At 47.5% G+C, this 21,971-nt stretch overlaps 1 protein-coding gene across 1 annotated transcript in view; it reads left to right on the top strand.

The window, feature by feature from the left end:
• The first annotated feature begins 7,500 nt into the window (after positions 1 to 7,500).
• LOC132389090 (uncharacterized) overlaps positions 7,501 to 21,971 on the top strand; it is a 29,565-nt gene continuing 15,094 nt past the window's right edge. Inside the window, exons 1-2 of the mRNA XM_059961526.1 lie at positions 7,501 to 7,629; positions 20,549 to 20,712. The gene's annotated coding sequence lies outside the window, so the exon portion shown is untranslated. The remainder of the gene's footprint in view (positions 7,630 to 20,548; positions 20,713 to 21,971) is intronic.

Raw genomic sequence — 21,971 nt, 5'->3', positions numbered from 1 at the left:
CAACGGCTGGAATTTTTGGAAGCAACTTGGATGGCACAGGATATATACAGTGGCATGCACAAGTTTAGGCACCCCTGGTCAAAACTTCTGTTATTGTGACTAGCTAAGTGATTAAAAGATGACCTGATTACAAAAGGCATAGTTAAAGATGACACATTTCTTTAATATTTTAAGCAAGATTACATTTTTATTTCCATCTTTTACAATTTCAAAATAACAAAAAAGGAAAAGGGCCAGAAACAAAACTTTGCGGACCCTGCTTGGTCAGTACCGAGTAACACCCCCTTTGGCAAGTATCACAGCTTGTGAACACTTTCTGTAGCCAGCCAAGAGTCTTTCAGTTCTTGTTTGAGTAAATTTCTGGATTCAGTCATAAACAGCAAAGTACTGATTGTGGAAATTACAAATGAGAATATTATTAGAGTCACAGAGAGCAGCCGCAGCACTGAAACAGGTCTTTTGGCCCTTCTAGTCCATGCTGACCTGTTCTTGTTGTTACTGCCTAGTTCCAACTAACTGCACCAGAGCCTCCATACAACTTCCATCCACATCCTCACCTAAATTCCTCTTTTGTGTCTAAATCAAACCCACATCTTCCACTTCCACTGGCAGCTCATTCCACACTCTCACCAACCTCTGAGTGAAGAATTCCCCTTCAGATTCCTCGGAAATAATTCACTTTCACCCTGAATGAATGTCCAATATCAGGGTGAGAGGGAGGATGGGGCAGAGAGGGAAGACAGTAATGGGAGGGGGTGGTCGAGTGCGGAGAGGGAAACAGAGCGGAGTGTTTATACTTAATATCTTTCAGAAAAACTAATTGTTTGAACTTGCTGCGAAGCTCTCCAAATCCTGTATATTCTTAACCAAATTATTGATCTGGGTGACAAGTAGCAGTGGTTGATGTTCAAAGTAAATGTTATTATCAGAGTACATATATGTCACCACATACAACCCTGAGATTGTTTTCCTACAGGAACACTTAGCAAATCTATAGAATAGTAACAGGATCAATGAAAGATCAAGTGGAGCATAGAATTCAACAAACTGTGCAAATGCAAATTAATTAAAAGTCAATGAATAATGAGAGCAATGGGGAGTAACGCTGAGGAACCTCACTAGGCCCAGGCCTCGAGTCCAATAAACAGCCTCCCACCATCACTCTCTGCTTCCTACCATCAAGACAACTGTGCATCCAGTGAGCCAGCTCTCCCTGGATCCCGGGTGATCTGACTTTCCACAGCAACTTACCCTGTGAATGTTATCAAAGGCCTCACTGATGCCCATATTGGCCAATATCCTGGGACAGAGGTGTCACCGATCAGAGCGCACAGATTTAAGCAGAGGATGAAGAGGTTTAGAGGGATCTGAGGAAGAGACTTTTCACTCAGAGGGTAGCTGAAATCTGGAACTCACTGCCTGAGGTGGTGGTGGAGGCAGGTCCCTTCACAACATTTACGAAGAGGATGAGCATTGAAACTGCCGAGACACAGTCGGCTGTGAACCACGTGCTGATAAATGGGACCAGTGTAGACAGTGAGTGGATGGTCAGAATAGGTATGGCTGGCCAAAGGCCTGTTTCCGTGCTGTGTGATCCACCACTCCGGACATGCTAAATTAACGATGGTGGCACCGCAAGGCATTGATTTCAAAACTCCACACCCCTCTCCAGACTGAACCCCTTTGTCACCTCTGTGAATATCTGTTTCTGTCAAGGTAGCATAGCGATTGATTATTTTTGCTAAACAACTGGCAATTGATGAAGTTCTTGTGTCTTCTTCCATTAATATTGCTGCCTTACAGCAAAACTAACCCTCTCACTGTGTCAGAATCAGTGATTAAATCAGAATCCAAACACTGTGCTTTCATCCCTGCACGTTATAACTGGAACCATCTCACTGAGGGTCTGATGGAGACAAGGGATCATATCTCCCCTGCTTCTGACATTTCAAATACCCTCAGAATGAATTTCTGATTCAGTCTGAAGGTTATGGTACATTCAGCTCATCGTCAGACCTGACAAACCATGTTTTGCCACAGCTGGTTCCACCTGTTGGTGTGTCCTCTTTCCTCCATCTCCAGGGAAGCTGCATCTCCGCACAAACTCCTCACTTGAGATGACTGTCTGTACCCGTGACACAGGAAATCACATCACTGTCACTCTCCTGATACCGTGTCTGACCTGCTCACCTCCGGGTATCCTCCATCAACAAGCCTCTTCCTCAGTCACCATCTGTGAGATTATAAAAAACAATTAAAACGATCTATCAGACAGCTCCTGTACCCCTCCACCTCTGACCATGCTGCGCTGGTTAAAACTCTCTCTCCCTTTGCAAACACCGGTTGTCCCACCTGATCCGAACCATCTGTACAAACCCGTGTCCTCCTCTGATGCAAAGGTCACTGACCTCTCTCCCCCACCCCCCCCCCCCCCTTCCCAATCTACAGTCGCAGCCCATGACGATGACAGAGGCTGCCAGACTCTGGGGCTTTGTAACAAACACAATGTTACCAGCAAGATTACACAGTAATTAATATGAACAGAGAATTGCTGCTTCCTGAAAGGACACGCCAACTGGCTCATCCAATTGCCCAGATTCTCCCCAGTTAACAACTTATTTTGTCCCGGGACCTCTCTTCCCCGGGTTAGGGAACGTCCGATCACCACTCTGCTCCCACATCCCTCATCCGACCACTCACCCCTCACTTATACATCCACCTATCAGCTCTATCCATACACACAGATTCCTTTCGTTCCAAACATCCTTCCGGCTCGGGGAACCACAACTTACCGATCCCACAGGGTTCGGGCGCAAAGCTAAAACCGGGGCTCGGGACCGGAGAGCCCGGAGCTTCCAGCCGTCCGGCCGAGCTCGATCCCAAGCCTTTCCCTCTGCAGCCGGTCCCGATTTACACAACCCCGGGATCAGCCCGAATAGGAGAAACGCCGCGCCTGCGTTTCGCAGGAGGTTCTCCGTAGCAACACCGGTGGACGGAGGTCTGCACAGCGCCACCAGTGGTCGGAGGCCAGAGGGACAACGGAGAGGAAGATCACAAACACGACAAAGTCTGCAGATGCTGGAAATTTACAGCAACACAGAAAATGCTGGCGGAACTCAGCAGGCCGGGCAGCATCAATCGAAAAGAGTCAACAGTCGACGTTTCCACTTGAACCCTCCTTCAGGACTGAGATGGGATGGGAGAAATATCTGAATAAAATCGGTGCGGGCGAGGAAATGCCTCGCTGGAAGATGACACGTGAAGCCAGGTAGGTGGGAAAGCTCAAGATCAGAAGAAAATAGAGTCTAATAGGAGAGGAGATTGGAGAATCGGAGAAAGGGATGGAGCAGTGGACCCAGAGAGAAGTGATAAGCAGGTGAGAGGACGTGAAAAGTCAGAGAGGGAGTGGGAGGGAGGGGTGTGAGGGAATTTTTTCACCGGAAGGAGAAATCTATATTCATGCCATCAGACGGAACATAAGGTTCTGATCTTGGACACTGAGGGTGGACTCATCTTGGCACAAGATGGGTTGACACGTCGGAACGGGAAAGGGAATCGGAATTGAAATGTTTGGACACCGGAAGTCCCCCTCGGAGCGGATAGTTCAAAGGTTAATTTATTATCAAAGCAGGTATCCATAAAGAACGCTGAGTTTTTTTTCTTCTCCAGAGAACCAAACAAAGAAAACATGAAAGTCGATCAGAGAGAAAAAAAATGAAACTCCAACCCCAACCTCCCGCATAAAAAAAGAACGGCATCCCGATTGTCAACCCCCTAAACCCACCCCTCCGCACAAAAGAAAGAAAATAGCCACACCCGGTAAAAGAACACCCCTGCCCCGCACAACTGCGGAGGAGCCGGTGTCGCCAGTGTAGAGGCGGCCACATCTGGAGCAGCGGACACAACAGGCGACCCCGGAGGATTCACAGGTGAAGTGTCGCCTCACCTGGAAGGATGTTTGGACAACGGAGAGAGTTCGACCGTCCGGCCCTTTCACTGTGACACCCCGAACTCCACATCAAATCCGTCCAAACGAATCTGGGCGAACTTTAATGACCAATAAGTATAATTCCTCTCAGCGATCAGCTGTCTGAATGATTCCCTGACTCTGAGAGGAAGGGGTATCTATGGTCCACACTGTCAGGGTGTTGAGTTTACCGGGAGACAAAGATTGCAGGGACGAGAGGTGTTCTGTTGACTGATACTCTGTGTGTGGACCCCGCTGGCAATTCTGGTGTTGCGACCGGAATCGAGACAAACACCACGCTGCCCACTCCACCAACAACACGGCACAGCCGGACACATAACAGGGGACTTTACATCCCACAACACTGGATTCAGTGATGAAACCCGTGATCAATGTTGTTGTCCCACCGAAATCATGAGAAACGACCATTTACGTGTTTTTTTTTGTGTTACTAAGGTTTATTTTATCCCGTTTGATGTCAGATATAACCTGAATGGAGGAGGGTACAGTCCAGTGTGGACACTAAAATACGTAATAATTCTCTTTGTAGTCTCAATAATCCTCCGTACAAAATACAATGTTAACTTACCATGGATGTAAAAATAGCCAATGGCTACGGGAAAGAGTGCCTCAATAATATACTTACTTAAACCAATGACAGCTTCCACAGTGACTAGCGATAGTTGCACAAAGTAAACTGCTGAGCTGCTGCTAATTAGTGGAATTTATTCACAATTAGTAAAAGTGAAGGCAGCGTCTTTATCACCACCACGGAAACTGATACAGGAAAAGGCACTGTGATGATCTTTGCAGCGTGGAGCACATTGAACTTCTAGATGATGCAGGAGAAATCAGCTTCGCTGCAAAATATGGTGGCACTGTATCAGACTACTCCTGATCTCCAAAAGGGATAATTTCTTCTGTCAGAAATAAAATCAACTGTCTCTTCCTCCCAGTCATCCAGCTGATCAGTGTCAACAACTCCACGGGGCTCTAAGTGTTGGAGGAGCCGGAGGAAGGTTTCAGTGATCCTGAAGGCTTCGTGGATGATGCTATCTCCGACGAGGAATTGCCGGGTGATATTTTAAACAATCAACCTCCAGAAGCTGATGGAATAGATTCTGTTATTGTTGTGGATAATGGACCACAAGTTGAACCAGATTGGCTAGAGAAACGTCGAAATGTTATCCAGAAGATCTTTTCCAAGTTTGGGGATATTACAGATGGATTTTACTCAGGGACAGATGGAAGACGATAGGGAATACAGTTCACCAGCTTTTGCTGTGGGTGCGGTAAAAAGATGCAGATGGATGCAAGTTAGACAGCAGCAATACCTTTCGTGTCAATTTCTTCACAGACTTTGATAAGCACATGGATATTGATGATTGGGGAATTCCAGAGAAACAGCCTTTCGAAGATTTTGGGAATCTTCGATACTGGATAGAGGATCCCGACTGCAGAGACCAATGCAGTATTATCTATGAATCCGGATACAGAACAGCTATCTTGTGGAATGATATAAAAGAACCAGTCAGCATTGAAGAGCGTGCACGCTGGGCAGAAAAGCAACATTTCATTTATGTGTTTTTAAATAGGAGTGCTCCCCCCACGAGTGACGTCACAGGCTCACTCACGCGCTTGACGTCACACATGGGCTCCCCACGCCGGGATCTGCCCTCACGAGCGCGGTGTCTTACGTCACCCACGCGCTGTTGAGCTCCAGCATTATCGGTTTAACGGCTGAACTACTATTCCCGTGACCAGCCCTTCCCCCTCCGCCGACAGGAGATCCGCTATTGCCATTGGTGCGCAGGAATGTTAATCACTGGTTACACCCAATAGAGGAGAGGGACCAGTGCAGAAGGCGCTATCCCGGCTGAGTTCGTCTCCCGCTGTGAAGCCGAGCTCTCGTCAGAGCGGAACAAATCCCAAAGTAAATTTCCTGTTTCTTCATTTATTTCCATTTCCCTCCGAGGGAAGTTGGGGGCGTTTGTGAAGCATCTCCTCCGGCCAAGATGTGATGTATTGCTGAGAGGTAGGAAGAGACCACTCAACCCGTCGGTTTGATGCCGGTTCCCCGGGGAGGGAGAGGCAAGATTTTATTGAAAGGATGAAAATGGTCTGAGAGGGGGCGGACAGGATGCTTGTCCCGGTAGGGTCAGGAGGGGCTCATCTGTGGAAATGTATGAGCCCACGTGGTTGTCAAGAAGTGGGATTTACCACATTGGGGGCAAACACCGGCAGACTGTTGCCCTGCAAGCGGGGCCAATGGTCCGGGCAAAGTGACAATTATTTTTGCTTTATTGAGATTGTACCTGGAATATGGTGTAAAATCCCGCTCCCCATACTAACACGGGTTATACAGACCAAAGAACAAACTGCCAGAGGAACTCAATGGGTCGGGCAGCATCAGTTGAGGGAAATGGACCGTCAAAATTTCGAGCCGAGACCCTCCCTCTGGACTGAGAGTGGAGTGAAGTAGTCAGAAAAAAGAGGTGAGTGGTGGGGATGGGGCAAGAGTTGGGGAGTGAGAGGTGGATGCAGCTGAGGGGGAGGTGGGAAGCTGGAAATAGTGACAGGGGTGAGAGGTGACTGGTTGGGCAACACGGGGCTGCAGAAGATGGAAATTAATTCCATAGAGGATTAACAAAGAGGTTAGAGAGTATTTGTTATAGAGAGTGCAATGAAGATTCACCAGACTGATCCCTGGAGTGGTGAGGTCATCATTTGAAGAAAGATCAAATGTGATAACTCTTTCATTTGGAGAATCGAGGACTGAGAGGTGAACACATTGAAATGCACAACATCATTACCGGTTGAACCAGGGATCCCAGTCTCTGAAAAGGTGGGTGGGCTGTCCGGGACTGAGATGAGGGGAAACGTCTCCACTCCGAGCGTGGTGAATGTTTGTAAATCCACACCACAGAGGGCAATGAAGACTCAGTGATCGTCCTCACATAAAACAGAGGTCGGCAGATGTGTGGAGACCGAAGTGATCGAGGAAATGAGGATCATGCAAAAACATGTGGATGAGGTGGGAGAGCATCCGCCATCTTGCTGATGGTTAGAGGGGCTGAATGGCCACCTCCTGCTGTTTCAGTGTTCCTGTCCAGTGATCCCGGAGGAATATGAAGAGGAATGAGTGTTTATAATCATAGACTGATTTAAATGAAACCAGCACATTTCCTGTGTGGGTCTGATTTGTGTGTTTTGGGATGGGATGGGAATCGAAACTCTAACTCTGTGACCTGGGGTGGAGGGAAAAGGATTGGGGAAGATATGGAGGGAAAAACTAAATACGTATCTGTTGTAAATAGGGAAATAATTAAATAATATGGGAAATGCGGCGGTGGGTACGGCAGTGTGTGAAGGGCGAGGAACACTCACCGGATCACGTGGGACCCTCCAGCGTCATGTGATCCCGTTTCGCTCAGATCGGCAGCAACATCTGCGGGTTTGATTCCGAGGCCCCGCCCACCGCCTGTTGACGCAAAAAGCACATTGCGCATGCTCACAGTCCCGGGATCGGCTGTGTTGGTTTTTCGTTGTGTGTGGAAGCGGGTCGACAGAGGGATCGGGATCGGGAGGGGGTCCTCGCCCCCTTGGATGGGGAGCCGGAGACAGATTATTCTCTGCGGTTCAACACCAAAAATTTTCCTTCGGTGAGTATTGACGCCTGTCCCGAGCGGGGAGGTCTGACGTTGGGTCCTGAGTTAACTTTTCCGAAATCAAACAAAGAAAATCTGTAGATGCTGGAAATGCGAGCAACGCGCACAAAATGCTGGAGGGACTCAGCAGGCCGGGCAGAATCCAGGAAAAGAGTACAGTAAACATTAGCGGCCGAAACCCTCCGGCAGGACTGGAGAATAAAAGGTGGGAGTGGGGAAGAGAGAGAGAGAGAAACACAATGTGATCGGTGAAACCTGATGGGGGAGGGGATGAACTTTCCCGAACTGGCGGCCTCGCCTCGCTTCCTTCACAGAATCTGCCGGGGTCGGTCCGGGTTGTGAGACCTTCACACCGAACCGTCTGAGATGAGCCGCCGCTCAGCCCGTTGTTCTGGTCCTATTAGCAGGATGAAGTTAAACATGTTTCTATCTTGTTACTGACAGAGAATCGTATAATTTGTGTTCCGTGTGTTATCTGAATGTACTTGCCTGTGATGCTGCCACAAGTCAGTGTTTCTCTGTCCCTGTACCTTCCCGTACTTGTGCACTTGGCAATAAATTCAACAGGACCTGAGAAATCTCAGTGAGATTTGATTAGTGATGATCATCTTGGCAGCTCGGTACGTCGAATGTATGAGACAGTACACTGTTAAATGCAAAACCCTGAACAGTGTTGATGATCAGAGGGATCTTAGACTCCGTGCAACGCTCCCTGAAAGAGACTGCACAAATTGATCGGGTGGTTAAGAAGGCAAATGGCATGGTTGTCTTTATTAGTTGAAGCATTGAGTTCAAAAGTCGGGAAGTTGTGTTGCAGCTTTGTAAAACTGTTTAGACCACATCTGGAGTGTTTCATACAGTTCTGGTCGCCCCCATTCTCGGAAGGATGTCGGGGCTTTGGACAGGGCACAGAAGAGGTTTACCAGGACACTGCCTGGATTAGAGGGCATGAGCTATAACGAGAGGCTGGACAAACTTGTGTCCTTTTCTCCAGAGCGGCGCAGGCTGGGGTGAGACTGGATGGACGTTTGTATGAATTTCAGAGACGTCGATACAGCAGTTAGAGAATATCTTTTTTCCCAGGGTTGAATTTTCTAAGATAAGTGGGTGGGGGGGGGGGGGTAGGTTAAAGGAGATGTGAGGGGCGAGTTTGTGTTCCCCACGGAGTCTGCTGGTTCGGTCGCTGGAATTTTCCCCCTGGGGAGACGCTCCGCTCTGATGACACAATAATCACCCTGCGCGCTCACAGCCCCCGGGTGGGCGGTGGTTTGTTTTCATCCCGTTCGATGTTGAAGCGGATCGGGAGAGGGAGCGAGTGGGGGGAGGGGTCCTTGCCCCCTCGGGCGGGGAGCCGGGGGAGAAATCAGTTTCCCATCGGTGGATATTGAGGCCCGTGTCGGGAGTCTGATGTTGGGCAGTGAGTCCCGGTAACTTCCCCTAACTGTCGGCCTCACTGAGTTATTTCTGAAATCGGTGTTTGTTACACGTAATTAGCAAATGGACTAGAATGCAGCACAAGGTCCGGTAAAGACAGTCACTACAGTTTTAGTTTCAATTTACCAAATGACCGCTGTGTTAATCTCTGTCAGAAGGAGGCTCAGCATTTAAAGTTGAGTGTGTAATTTCCTGTTTTGGTCATGTTTGAAGAGCCTCTTCCTCTGTTGCCGGGAATAGCCCACTTGACCTGCACGGAATGGTGGACGTTTGTTCGCTCTCTGGTCACGCTCCCTCAATGAGCACAGCGGCCTCGGGAGCAGATGTAACAGACTGACAGTGGGGTGGGGGGATGTTGTGAGCATTGACTGTATCGATTGTATTAACCCTGTGTTGGAACGAAGACAAAACTGATGAATGTGGGCATTACATTTGTGTAACTTTGTTCAGGCCGTCACGAACATCTTGTAATCAGTCAATAGTTGTGCATCATTTAAAGTATAAAGAGAATATGCTGGAACCGTTCAGCAGATCGGGCAGCATCTTGTACAGTCCCAGTTTTGATACTGGGTCTTCTAGTGTTTCTCTTTCCACACTTCCAATCTAATGTACAGAGTTTCCAGCACTTTCAATTTCATATTAAACGTATTTTATTCCTGTTGGCCTGATGTCCAGTTGTGCTGGGCAAGATCCCATTTAACAGTAAGATTCGTCAACTCCAGATATGCCACCAGATCTGAGTCCACTATGTGGACATTTGTATCTCACAGGAGGCTGTACAAACCCGTGTCCTTTTCTGGTGCAGAGGTCACTGACGCCGCCTCCCCCTTCCCAATCCGCACTCGCAGACCATGCTGGTGACAGATGTCCCAGACTCTGGGAGTTTGTAATAACCACAATGTTAACAGTAAGATTAGACTGTAATTAATGTGAATATCAATAAATATGCATAGGTAAATAAGAATATTAATATTTATAACAATATGATTAGTTAATAAATGTAATTAATATGAATATTATATTAATATTAATGCAATCTTGAAAGGACACGCGAACTGAGCTGTCTGTTCCGCTGGACCAGATCCTCCCTTTTTACCCGGGGTAGAAATGTCTATATCAAAATTCATGCATTTAAAGTGAGAGGGATAGTTTGAAAGGAGATGTAGGGGGAAGTGTTTTTTTCACACAGAGTGGTGGGTTGCTGGAATGTGCTGCTTGCGGTGATGGTAGCCCCAGATATATTGGAGACATTTCAGAGATGTTTAGATAGACACATGAATGTGAGGGAAAATTGTGTAGGCAGAAGGGATTAGTCTAGTTGGCAATTTGATTAATTAAATAGTTTGAGCACAACATTGTGGGCCAAATGGCATGTTCCTGTGCTGCACTGTTCTATGTTCTGTGTCTCTTGTCAAAAGGTTTCGGGGTTACAGAGGCAAAATAAGTGAGTGGGAACAACAGGTCAGCTGGAGGCCAATGTGGGAAATTTGAGATCACCCACTTCTGTAGGACAAACCGAAATCCTGAGTGTGATCAAATGGAGATGGACTGAGGTGCATTGGGTAGGGAGGGAGGCCCAAGGTACATTGTATTTATTGCAAGAGTTACTGGGTATAAGAATGAAAATGACCTTAACAGTTATTTGGGCTTTGTTGAGATTGTACCTGGAATATGGTGTAAAATCCCACACCCCATACTAACACGGGTTATACAGACCAAAGAACAAACTGCCGGAGGAACTCAGTGGGTGGGGCAGCATCTGTGGAGGGAAATGGACCATCAACATTTCGGGCCGAGACCCTCCCTCTGGACTAAGAGTGGACAGGAAATAGTCAGAGAAAAGAGGTGAGGGGTGGGGATGGGGCAAGAGCTGGGGAGTGAGAGGTGGATCCGTGTGAGGGGGGAGGTAGGAAGGTGGTGAGAGTGACAGTGGTGGGAGGTGAGTGGTTGGGGCTGCAGAAGATGGAAATTAATTCCATAGAGGGTTAACAAAAGAGGTCAGAGTATTTGTTGTAGAGAGTGCAATGCAGATTCACCTGACTGATCCCTGGTGTGGTGGGGTCATCATATGAGGAAAGATCAAATGCAATACCTCTTCCATTTGGAGAATCAAGGACTGAGAGGTGAACACATTGAAATGTACAACATCATTACCGGCTGAACCAGGGATCCCAGTCTCTGAAAAAGGGGGTGGACTGTCCGGGACTGAGATTAGGGGAAATGCCTCCACTCCGAGAGTGTTGAATGTCTGTAAATCCCCACCACAGAGGGAGGTGAAGTCTCTGTGATCGTCCTCACATAAAACAGGCCGGCAGATGTGTGGAGAGCGAGGGGATCGAGAAAATGAGGATCGGGCAGGAACATGTGGCTGAGATGGGAGAACAGCTGCCATCTTGCTGACGGTTTGGTCAGGGAGGAGGGGCTTTTTCTCACCTGCTGTTTCAGTGTTCCTGTCCAGTGAGGCCAGAGGAATGTGAATAGAAATTAGAAACATCGAAAAACTACAGCAGAATACGGCCCTTTGACTCACAATAATGGGCTGAGCATCTCCTTACCTTAGAAATTACTCTGGGTTAACCATAGCCCTCTGTTCTTCTGTGCTCCATGTACCCCTCCAGGAGTCTCTTTAAAGACCCTATTGTATCCACCTCCACCGCCACCACCGGCAGCCCATTCCACACACTCACCACTCTCTGTGTAAAAAAACTTACCCCTGACAACTCCTCTTCTAAGCAATTAAAACTATGCCCTCTTGTGCTAGCCATTTCAGCCATGGGAGAAAGTCTCTGTCTGTCCACACGATCAATGCCTCTCAACATGTTGTACACCTCTATCAGGTCACCTCATCCTCCGTCACTCCAAGCAGAGAAGGCTGAGTTCACTCATCCTATTTTTATAAGGCATGCTCCGCAATCCAGGCATCATCCTTGTAAATCTCCTCTGCACCCTCTCTAGAGTTTCCACATCCTTCCTGCAGTGAGGAGACTAGAACTGAGCAGAGTACTCCAAGTGGGGTCTGATCAGGGTCGTATATAGCTGCAATATTACCTCTCAGCTCCTAAATTCAATTCCACAATTGATGAAGGCCAATGCACCGTATGCCTTCTTAACCACAGGGTCAACCTGCACAGCTGCTTTGAGCGTCCTGTGGACTTGGACCCCAAAATCCCTCTGATCCTCCATACTGCCAAGAGTCTTACCATTAATACTGTTTTCTACCATCATGTTTGACCTACCAAATGAACCACTTCACACATCTCCGGGTTGAACTCCATCTGCCACTTCTCAGCCCAGTTTTGCATCCTATCACTGTCCCACTGTAAACTCTGACAGCCCTCCACACTACTCACAACATCACGAACCTTTGTGTCATCAACAAACTCACTAACCCATCACTCCACTTCCTCATCCAGATCATTTATAAAAATCACGAAGAGTAAGGGTCCCAGAATAGATTCCTGAGTCACACCACTGCTCACCGAATTAGTTCTTATAAACATAAAATGATTTAAATGAGACTTGCGCAGTTTCTGTTTGTGTCTGACTTCAGTGTCAGACCAGGATGGGAACTGAACCCAAAACCCTGTGACACAGGTGTAGTGGGATGGGATATGGAAGATGCAGAGGGAAAATTACAAATGTAGCTGTTGTAAATATGATATAGTGTTGTAGATGCGGCTGTGGGTCGGGCAGTGTGTGAGGGTCGAGGAGCGGAGTCACCGGGTCACGTGGGAGACTCTCCACCTGTCACGTGACCCCATTTTGCCGCAGAACTGCAGCATCTGCAGGTACGTTTTTGAGCCCTGCCTTCCGCACTGATGACGCAATGTTCACACTGCGCATGCTGAGTCCTTGAAGAGTGGTATTTTCCGTTCGTTGTGGAAGTGGGTCAGCAGTGGGATCGGCATCGGGAGGGGTTCCTTCTCTGCGGAGCAACACCGACAATTTCCCTTCAGTGAGTATCGAAGCCGGTCCCAAGTGGGAGGTCTGACATTGGGTAGTGAGTTAACTTTCCCGAACTCAAACAAGAGAAAATCTGCAGTTGCTGGAAATGCGAGCAACGTGTACAAAAGGCTGGAGGAACTCAGCAGGCCGGTCAGAATCTAGGAGAAGAGTACAGTCACATTAGCAGCCGAAACCGTTCGTCAGGACTGGAGAATAAAAGGTGGGGGTGGGGAGGGAGAGAGAAACACAAGGTGATCGGTGAAACCTGAAGGGGGAGGGGATGAACTTTCCCAAACTGGCGACCTCGCCTCGCTTCCTTCACAGAATCTGCCCGGGTCGGTCCGGGTTGTGAGACCTTCTCACCGAACCGTCTGAGATGAGCCGCCGCTCAGCCCGTTGTTCTGGTCCGATTAGCAGGATGAAGTTAAACATGTTTCTATATTGTTACTGACAGAGAATTGGACAATTTGTGTTCCGTGTGTTAAAGAATTGGACAATTTGTGATCCGTGTGTTAGAGAATTGGACAATTTGTGTTCCGTGTGTTATCTGAATGTACTTGCCTGTGAGGCTGCCACAAGTCAGTGTTTCTCTGTCCCTGTACCTTCCCGTACTTGTGCACTTGGCAATAAATTCAACAGGACCTGAGAAATCTCAGTGAGATTTGATTAGTGATGATCATCTTGGCAGCTCGGTAGGACGAATGTATGAGACAGTACACTGTTAAACGCAAAACCCTGAACAGTGTTGATGATCAGAGGGATATGCTTCACTGAACTCAGAGAAATTTCTTTAGCCAGTGTGGGTGAATTTGTGGAATTAGCAGAGGCAGCATTGGAGGCCAGATTGGGGGTATTTAAGATGGAGGTTGATATGTTAATTGGATGTGGTGAGATGGCCGGGGAGTGGGGCTGAAGAGGGAAAAAGGAACAGACATGATTGAATGCTGGAACAGACTCGATAAGCCAAATGGCCTAATTATGCTTGTATGTCAGTTCATTGTTGGGGAGAACCACCCATGGTCTGTTGATACATACTTAATGACTGTTGTGTCTTCTCCCCAATGGTGTGGGTGAGAAAGGAGTATGTCTCGGGTTGTGGGGATCTTTGATTTTACAGAGGGAGTGGGAAGTCCAGAAGGAGTTCATGTAGGGGAGACTGGTTTCTGTGATGAGCTGATCTGTGTCCGTAACTTTGCAGTTCCTTGCGGCCATGGGCAAAGCAGTCACCAAACCAAGGCGTGGAGTATCCGGATGGGAAACTTTTTATGGTGCATTGATAAAATTTGGTGATTGGCAAAGCATATATGACAAAGTTCATACAATTTGTTCTAGCATTGTCATTTTTGTATCTTTTATACAGTGGTATTGTGGTGAGCATTTGGTCCATAATGACAGCCAAGGGCGCTGATTAATCTCAATAATGGTATTATTATGATAAATGCAAAACAGACTGGGCACCGTGACCCGGAGAGTGAACCCAACCAGTCTCCAACTGATGGGGGAGGTGACCATCACACACCCCGATTACAGTCAGTCTGACCCACAAAGAACACAAAACAGACTGGGCATCGTGACCCGGAGAGTGAACCCAACCAGTCTCCAACTGATGGGGGAGGTGACCATCACACACCCCGATTACAGTCAGTCTGACCCACAAACAACACAAAACAGACTGGGCACCGTGATCCGGAGAGTGAACCCAACCAGTCTCCAACTGATGGGGGAGGTGACCATCACACACCCCGATTACAGTCAGTCTGACCCACAAACAACACAAAACAGACTGGGCACCGTGAACCGGAGAGTGAACCCAACCAGTCTCCAACTAATGGGGGAGGTGACCATCACACACCCTGATTACAGTCAGTCTGACCCACAAACAACACAAAACAGACTGGGCACCGTGACCCGAAGAGTGAACCCAACCAGTCTCCAACTGATGGGGGAGGTGACCATCACATACCCCGATTACAGTCAGTCTGACCCACAAACAACACAAAACAGACTGGGCACCGTGACCCAGAGAGTGAACCCAACCAGTCTCCAACTGATGGGGGAGGTGACCATCACACACCCCGATTACAGTCAGTCTGACCCACAAACAACACAAAACAGACTGGGCACCGTGACCCGGAGAGTGAAACCAACCAGTCTCCAACTGATGGGGGAGGTGACCATCACACACCCCGATTACAGTCAGTCTGACCCACAAACAACACAAAACAGACTGGGCACCGTGACCCGGAGAGTGAACCCAACCAGTCTCCAACTGATGGGGGAGGTGACCATCACACACCCCGATTACAGTCAGACTGACCCACAAACAACACAAAACATACTGGGCACCGTGACCCGGAGAGTGAACCCAACCAGTCTCCAACTGATGGGGGAGGTGACCATCACACACCCTGGTTCCAGTCAGTCTGACCCACAAACAACACAAAACAGACTGGGCACCGTGACCCGGAGAGTGAACCCAACCAGTCTCCAACTGATGGGGGAGGTGACCATCACACACCCCGATTACAGTCAGACTGACCCACAAACAGCACAAAACAGACTGGGCACCGTGACCCGGAGAGTGAACCCAACCAGTCTCCAACTGATGGGGGAGGTGACCATCACACACCCCGATTACAGTCAGTCTGACCCACAAACAACACAAAACAGACTGGGCACCGTGATCCGGAGAGTGAACCCAACCAGTCTCCAACTGATGGGGGAGGTGACCATCACACACCCCGATTACAGTCAGTCTGACCCACAAACAACACAAAACAGACTGGGCACCGTGACCCGGAGAGTGAACCCAACCAGTCTGCAACTGATGGGGGAGGTGACCATCACACACCCCGATTACAGTCAGTCTGACCCACAAACAACACAAAACAGACTGGGCACTGTGACCCGGAGAGTGAACCCAACCAGTCTCCAACTGATGGGGGAGGTGACCATCACACACCCTGATTACAGTCAGTCTGACCCACAAACAACACAAAACAGACTGGGCACCGTGACCCGAAGAGTGAACCCAACCAGTCTCCAACTGATGGGGGAGGTGACCATCACATACCCCGATTACAGTCAGTCTGACCCACAAACAACACAAAACAGACTGGGCACCGTGACCCGGAGAGTGAACCCAACCAGTCTCCAACTGATGGGGGAGGTGACCATCACACACCCTGATTACAGTCAGTCTGACCCACAAACAACACGAAACAGACTGGGCACCGTGACCCGGAGAGTGAACCCAACCAGTCTCCAACTGATGGGGGAGGTGACCATCACACACCCCGATTACAGTCAGACTGACCCACAAACAGCACAAAACAGACTGGGCACCGTGACCCGGAGAGTGAACCCAACCAGTCTCCAACTGATGGGGGAGGTGACCATCACACACCCCGATTACAGACAGTCTGACCCACAAACAACACAAAACAGACTGGGCACCGTGACCCGGAGAGTGAACCCAACCAGTCTCCAACTGATGGGGGAGGTGACCATCACACACCCTGGTTCCAGTCAGTCTGACCCACAAACAACACGAAACAGACTGGGCACCGTGACCCGGAGAGTGAACCCAACCAGTCTCCAACTGATGGGGGAGGTGACCATCACACACCCCGATTCCAGTCAGTCTGACCCACAAACAACACAAAACAGACTGGGCACCGTGACCCGGAGAGTGAACCCAACCAGTCTCCAACTGATGGGGGAGGTGACCATCACACACCCCGATTACAGTCAGTCTGACCCACAAAGAACACAAAACAGACTGGGCACCGTGACCGGAGAGTGAACCCAACCAGTCTCCAACTGATGGGGGAGGTGACCATCACACACCCCGATTACAGTCAGTCTGACCCACAAACAACACAAAACAGACTGGGCACCGTGACCCGGAGAGTGAACCCAACCAGTCTCCAACTGATGGGGGAGGTGACCATCACACACCCCGATTACAGTCAGACTGACCCACAAACAACACAAAACATACTGGGCACCGTGACCCGGAGAGTGAACCCAACCAGTCTCCAACTGATGGGGGAGGTGACCATCACACACCCCGGTTCCAGTCAGTCTGACCCACAAACAACACGAAACAGACTGGGCACCGTGACCCGGAGAGTGAACCCAACCAGTCTCCAACTGATGGGGGAGGTGACCATCACACACCCCGATTACAGTCAGTCTGACCCACAAACAACACAAAACAGACTGGGCACCGTGACCCGGAGAGTGAACCCAACCAGTCTCCACCTGATGGGGGAGGTGACCATCACACACCCCGATTACAGTCTGTCTGACCCACAAACAACACAAAACAGACTGGGCACCGTGACCCGGAGAGTGAACCCAACCAGTCTCCACCTGATGGGGGAGGTGACCATCACACATCCCGGTTCCAGTCAGTCTGACCAACAAACAACAAGAGCAAATTACTGTATAACCCAGGTTAAAATTTAACAATAAGTGAACTGGAAATTCCCACCATAATCTCGCAATGCATTTTAACACAAGAACAACAAACAGTGCTGGTCATTAGGAATGCAGGGGTGGGTTGTCAACCACGACCCCACCCACTACCCAGAGCAGCACAGTATGTTTCATTAATTCGGTAGCCATATATTGCTTGTGAACCATCAGTGATCACCCTTGATCCCTTCTCCCACCTAGTTCCATCTGCTTACTTCCCACCTCATTCAGCCCGTGTGCAGCATGTATGCCACCACCTCAGTGATATATATCAACCATCTTGTTCAACCTCTCTCCAACCTGTATCCCATCACCTCAATGATATATATCAACCATCTTGTTCAACCTCTGTCCAGCCTGTATCCCAACACCACAATGATATATATCAACAATCTTATTCAATCTCTGTCCAGCCTGTATCCCACCACCTCAGTGATATATATCAACCATCTTGTTCAACCTCTGTCCAGCCTGTATCCCAACACCACAATGATATATATCAACAATCTTATTCAATCTCTGTCCAGCCTGTATCCCATCACCTCAATGATATATATCAACCATGTTGTTCAACCTCTGTCCAGTCTGTATCCCATCACCTCAATGATATATATCAACAATCTTATTCAATCTCTGTCCAGCCTGTATCCCACCACCTCAATGATATATATCAACAATCTTATTCAATCTCTGTCCAGCCTGTATCCCATCACCTGAATGATATATATCATCCATGTTGTTCAACCTCTGTCCAGTCTGTATCCCACCACCACAATGATATATATCAAGCATCTTGTTCAGCCTCTGCCCAGCCTGTATCCCACCACCTCAATGATATATATCAAGCATCTTGTTCAACCTCTGCCCAGCCTGTATCCCACCAATGATTAGATATGAACCATATTTCTCCTCCATTGTCTTCATTGCGAAGTATTTTGTCTCACTGAGTTATTTCTGAAATCGGTGTTTGTTACCTGGAACTACCAGAGGACTTATTGAATGCAGCATGAGGAAGGGTAAAGACAGTCATTGCAATTTTAGTTTCAACATTAGAAAAGGGCCATTATGTTACTTTTTCTGTTGAGGTAATTTGCTGTATTTAAAGTTGAATTTTAAAGATATAGTTAAAATTTGAAGTTATTTTCTTTTTCGGTCATTTTTGGAGAGCTGCTTTTTCCATTGCCAGAGTAACAGCCCACCAGATGTGCAGGGTGGTGAATAACTCAGTAAGAGCTAGTGGCCTCAGGAGTAGATGTAACAACTAGATAGTGGGGTGGGGAGGATATTGAGAGCATTGACTGTGTCGACTGTATTAACCCTGTGTTTGAATGAAGAGAAAACTAATGAATGTGGGCATTTCATTTGTGCAAATTTGTTCAGACCATCACAAACATCTTGTAATCAGTCAATAGTAGTGCATCATTTGAAGTAAAAAGATAAAATGCTGTAACCATTCAGCAGATCGGGCAGCATCTTGGACAGTCCCAGTTCTGATACAGCTTCTACAGTAGTTCTTCTGTAGTTCTACTGTAGTTCTTCTACAGCTTCTCTTTCCACACATCCAATCTGATGTACCGAGTTTCCAGAACTTTAATTTCAATTTTATATTAAAAGCATTTTATTCCTGTTAGTTTACAGGAAATGTGATGGGCAATTGTGCTGGGCAAGATCCCACTTAACAATAAGATAATAAAATGTGTTCAGTTTAGCTGCTGGAGACGATGTGAAATGTATCTCTGGTATCTAGTGACCCACAGCCACGTTTTCCAACCTGATCGCTATCTTGATCAGAGGATCATCAGCTTCCCATTCTGCCACAGCTTGAGGTAGGAGTGTTAGTTTTTGAACTCTGAATGGCAGAGTCACTGCACCATGTTACTGGCAACAAAGAGTCCTGGGAAAATTGGTGCTTGGGCTATTTTACTGGGATGGAGATTCTGGGCTTAGGGATTTGGGATTTGGCCCAGGTCACTACTTCTGCAGATGTTCCTTCTTCCACAGTGAATCAGAAATCTGAGGCAGCTGGGCATTGGTTGTGGGGGAATCCCTGATATGGGATGATGTGCGAGGATTCTAGGGTCAGTAAGTGGCAGATTCAGCTGTGTGGCCCTGTGAGGTTGGGTCCTGGGATACCACAGATCTTGACACAGGTAAAATGGCTCTGGGGATCAAGCTTCTTGGGCTGATGAGGTGTTGAGCGAGTATTTCTGGTCTGGTCTCAGTTGCTTGTTTCTGGAATTCCTTTAGAAAAAATAACTGCTAATTTAAGGAGAGAATTGAGTTCTCATTCCATCCCTCACAGGGAGATGTGGTCATTAAATGTTTGTAGCAGTAGAATTGGACCCAGGAGATTCACTGGTCAAACCAAGTTTGGAGTTTCCCCTCACTGTCACCTATCTGTTAAGTCAATGGTTCTGGGCTTTGTGCTCAATGGAGTTCAGAGGGACAATGGTGGCAGGGCGGGGTTGGAAATGTATGGTTAAGTAAACCTACCAGATGCTGAAAAGCCTGGATACAGTGGATCTGGAGAGGATGTTTCCATTAGATGGGGTGCCTGCGATCGGTGAGCACAGACTCAGAAAATAAAGAAGCTTCCCTTTAAAACTGAGATGACAAAAATTTCTTTGGTCAAATGGTGGCTAATCTGTGGAATTTGTTGCCACAGATGGTGGATGAGGCTGCCAATTGAGTGTATTTGTGGCAGAGATTAATATATTCATGATTGCTAAGTAGCTTCAGGGTTACAGGAGGAAGGCAGGAATATGGTGTTGGAATAAAAATCAGCCATGGTTGAGTGGTGGAGCAGACCAGTTGGACCAAATCATCTAACTCTGTTCCTCCATCTTGTGTCTTACCATGACTGAACGATGACTCCTTCCTATCCCATATCAGGTTTTGTGACTTGTGAGGGACAATTACATATTTGCTCATTGAGATCGTTATATTTTTCTTCAAGTATAAATTTCAGTGAGTTTTGCATTTAGGAGCATTGAGCAGAAATATTCTCCTTTGTGTTGTTAATGTGCTTCATTATCTCTCATGTTAAATTTAGATCTGCGGTGAGAAATTTATTGGAAGAAAAACCCCAACTGGAGGCAAACCACGACTGAAGACGAGGGAACAGCAACAAGTGAACCAGCCCGAGGACTGAGAGCACCGACTGGAGAGAACCCATCTGACTCAGAGATTCCAGTGATTCAGTCAGGAGAAAGTTTGGTGAGTCCCAATTATTCTAACACTGGTCCTTTGGACATTACATTTCTGCACCAAGGAAGGGAGGAAATAGCTGGAGCAGGATTGAATAAATATAGAGGTGCCAGTTGCAATCACTCCAGATTTGCTAATGTGCTGTCAGCATCCCAGATCTGTGAAGCCACACACATTCCCTTACATTGTTTGCTCATTTCAAACTCTTATCAGTTCTGCTGTTTTCTTGCTTGGCTGTGTTAGGTCACAATAATCTCAAAATGCATTGAGAATTTCCTCCCTTTATAAGAGGCCACAGTTGGTTCCTACTGTAGTGATTGCAGAAATGTGGAATTACCATGAACTTCAGCAACGTTGCATTGATTCCTCTGTCTATTGCAAGCTGCAATGATACACTTGCCCCCGAGTGTATCGTCGTGCAAGCCTCTGCTAAGAGCAAACCCTCTTGAAGCCAAATGTCCCAGCACCACATTTCATTCAGTCCGAACTAGCAAATGCCAACCAATCATTTACATTTCCATACACTGTCGTCATCAAATACTTCCCTACTAATAAATTGTCAGAGCCTACAAATCTGTGATTAAGCAGAATTAGGTTTTACAGTGAAGTTATGTTCACCTTTGACCCTGTACCAAACGCATAGATCTGTACTTGAGTTGAACAAATGTTCTTGCAGCCAGCACTGTTGGAGCTGCCAGGGTCAGTTTAAACTCAGTCAATGTGGGATGGGAATGAGAGTGTTTGGTCAGATGATAGAAGAGTTGATATAAAGGTAGATGCCAAGTTCACAGAGATTGTGGAAGGATCAGATGTGGACAGGGCATCATATAGTCAGTTCAAAATGAGTTTAATTCTATACAATAAGTGTTAAGAATACGAGTAACTTAGAACATGGATGGTACATGTTATCACCATTACACAGACCAGACTGTTACAAGGGCAGGGTTGGTGTTTGATGCTCCAGGTTTTAGTTGTTTCATTATATACGCGGGGGGGGGGGGGGGGGGGAAGAGAGCAGGTGGTGGTAAAAGGGGAGAATTGTCTTTACTAATTAGGGATGTTATCACAGCTACATAAACAGTGGACATCAATGTAGCTGAAAGTCAGAAATGGGAAGGGGGCTATCATTCCGTTAGTATTCTATAGGCCACCCCCAAAGCGGCAGGGATAATGAGAGCAGATAACTTGGCAGTTTTGGGAAAGGTGCAAAAGCAACAAGGTTGTTGTCATCGTTGACATCAACTTTCCTGATGTTGACCCCACCTCCT

The sequence above is a fragment of the Hypanus sabinus genome, unplaced genomic scaffold (assembly GCF_030144855.1).
Source record: "Hypanus sabinus isolate sHypSab1 unplaced genomic scaffold, sHypSab1.hap1 scaffold_47, whole genome shotgun sequence".
Classification (NCBI taxonomy): Eukaryota; Metazoa; Chordata; class Chondrichthyes; order Myliobatiformes; family Dasyatidae; genus Hypanus; species Hypanus sabinus.
Note: the sequence above shows the minus strand (reverse complement) of the source record. Positions and strands in the feature narration are given on the sequence as shown.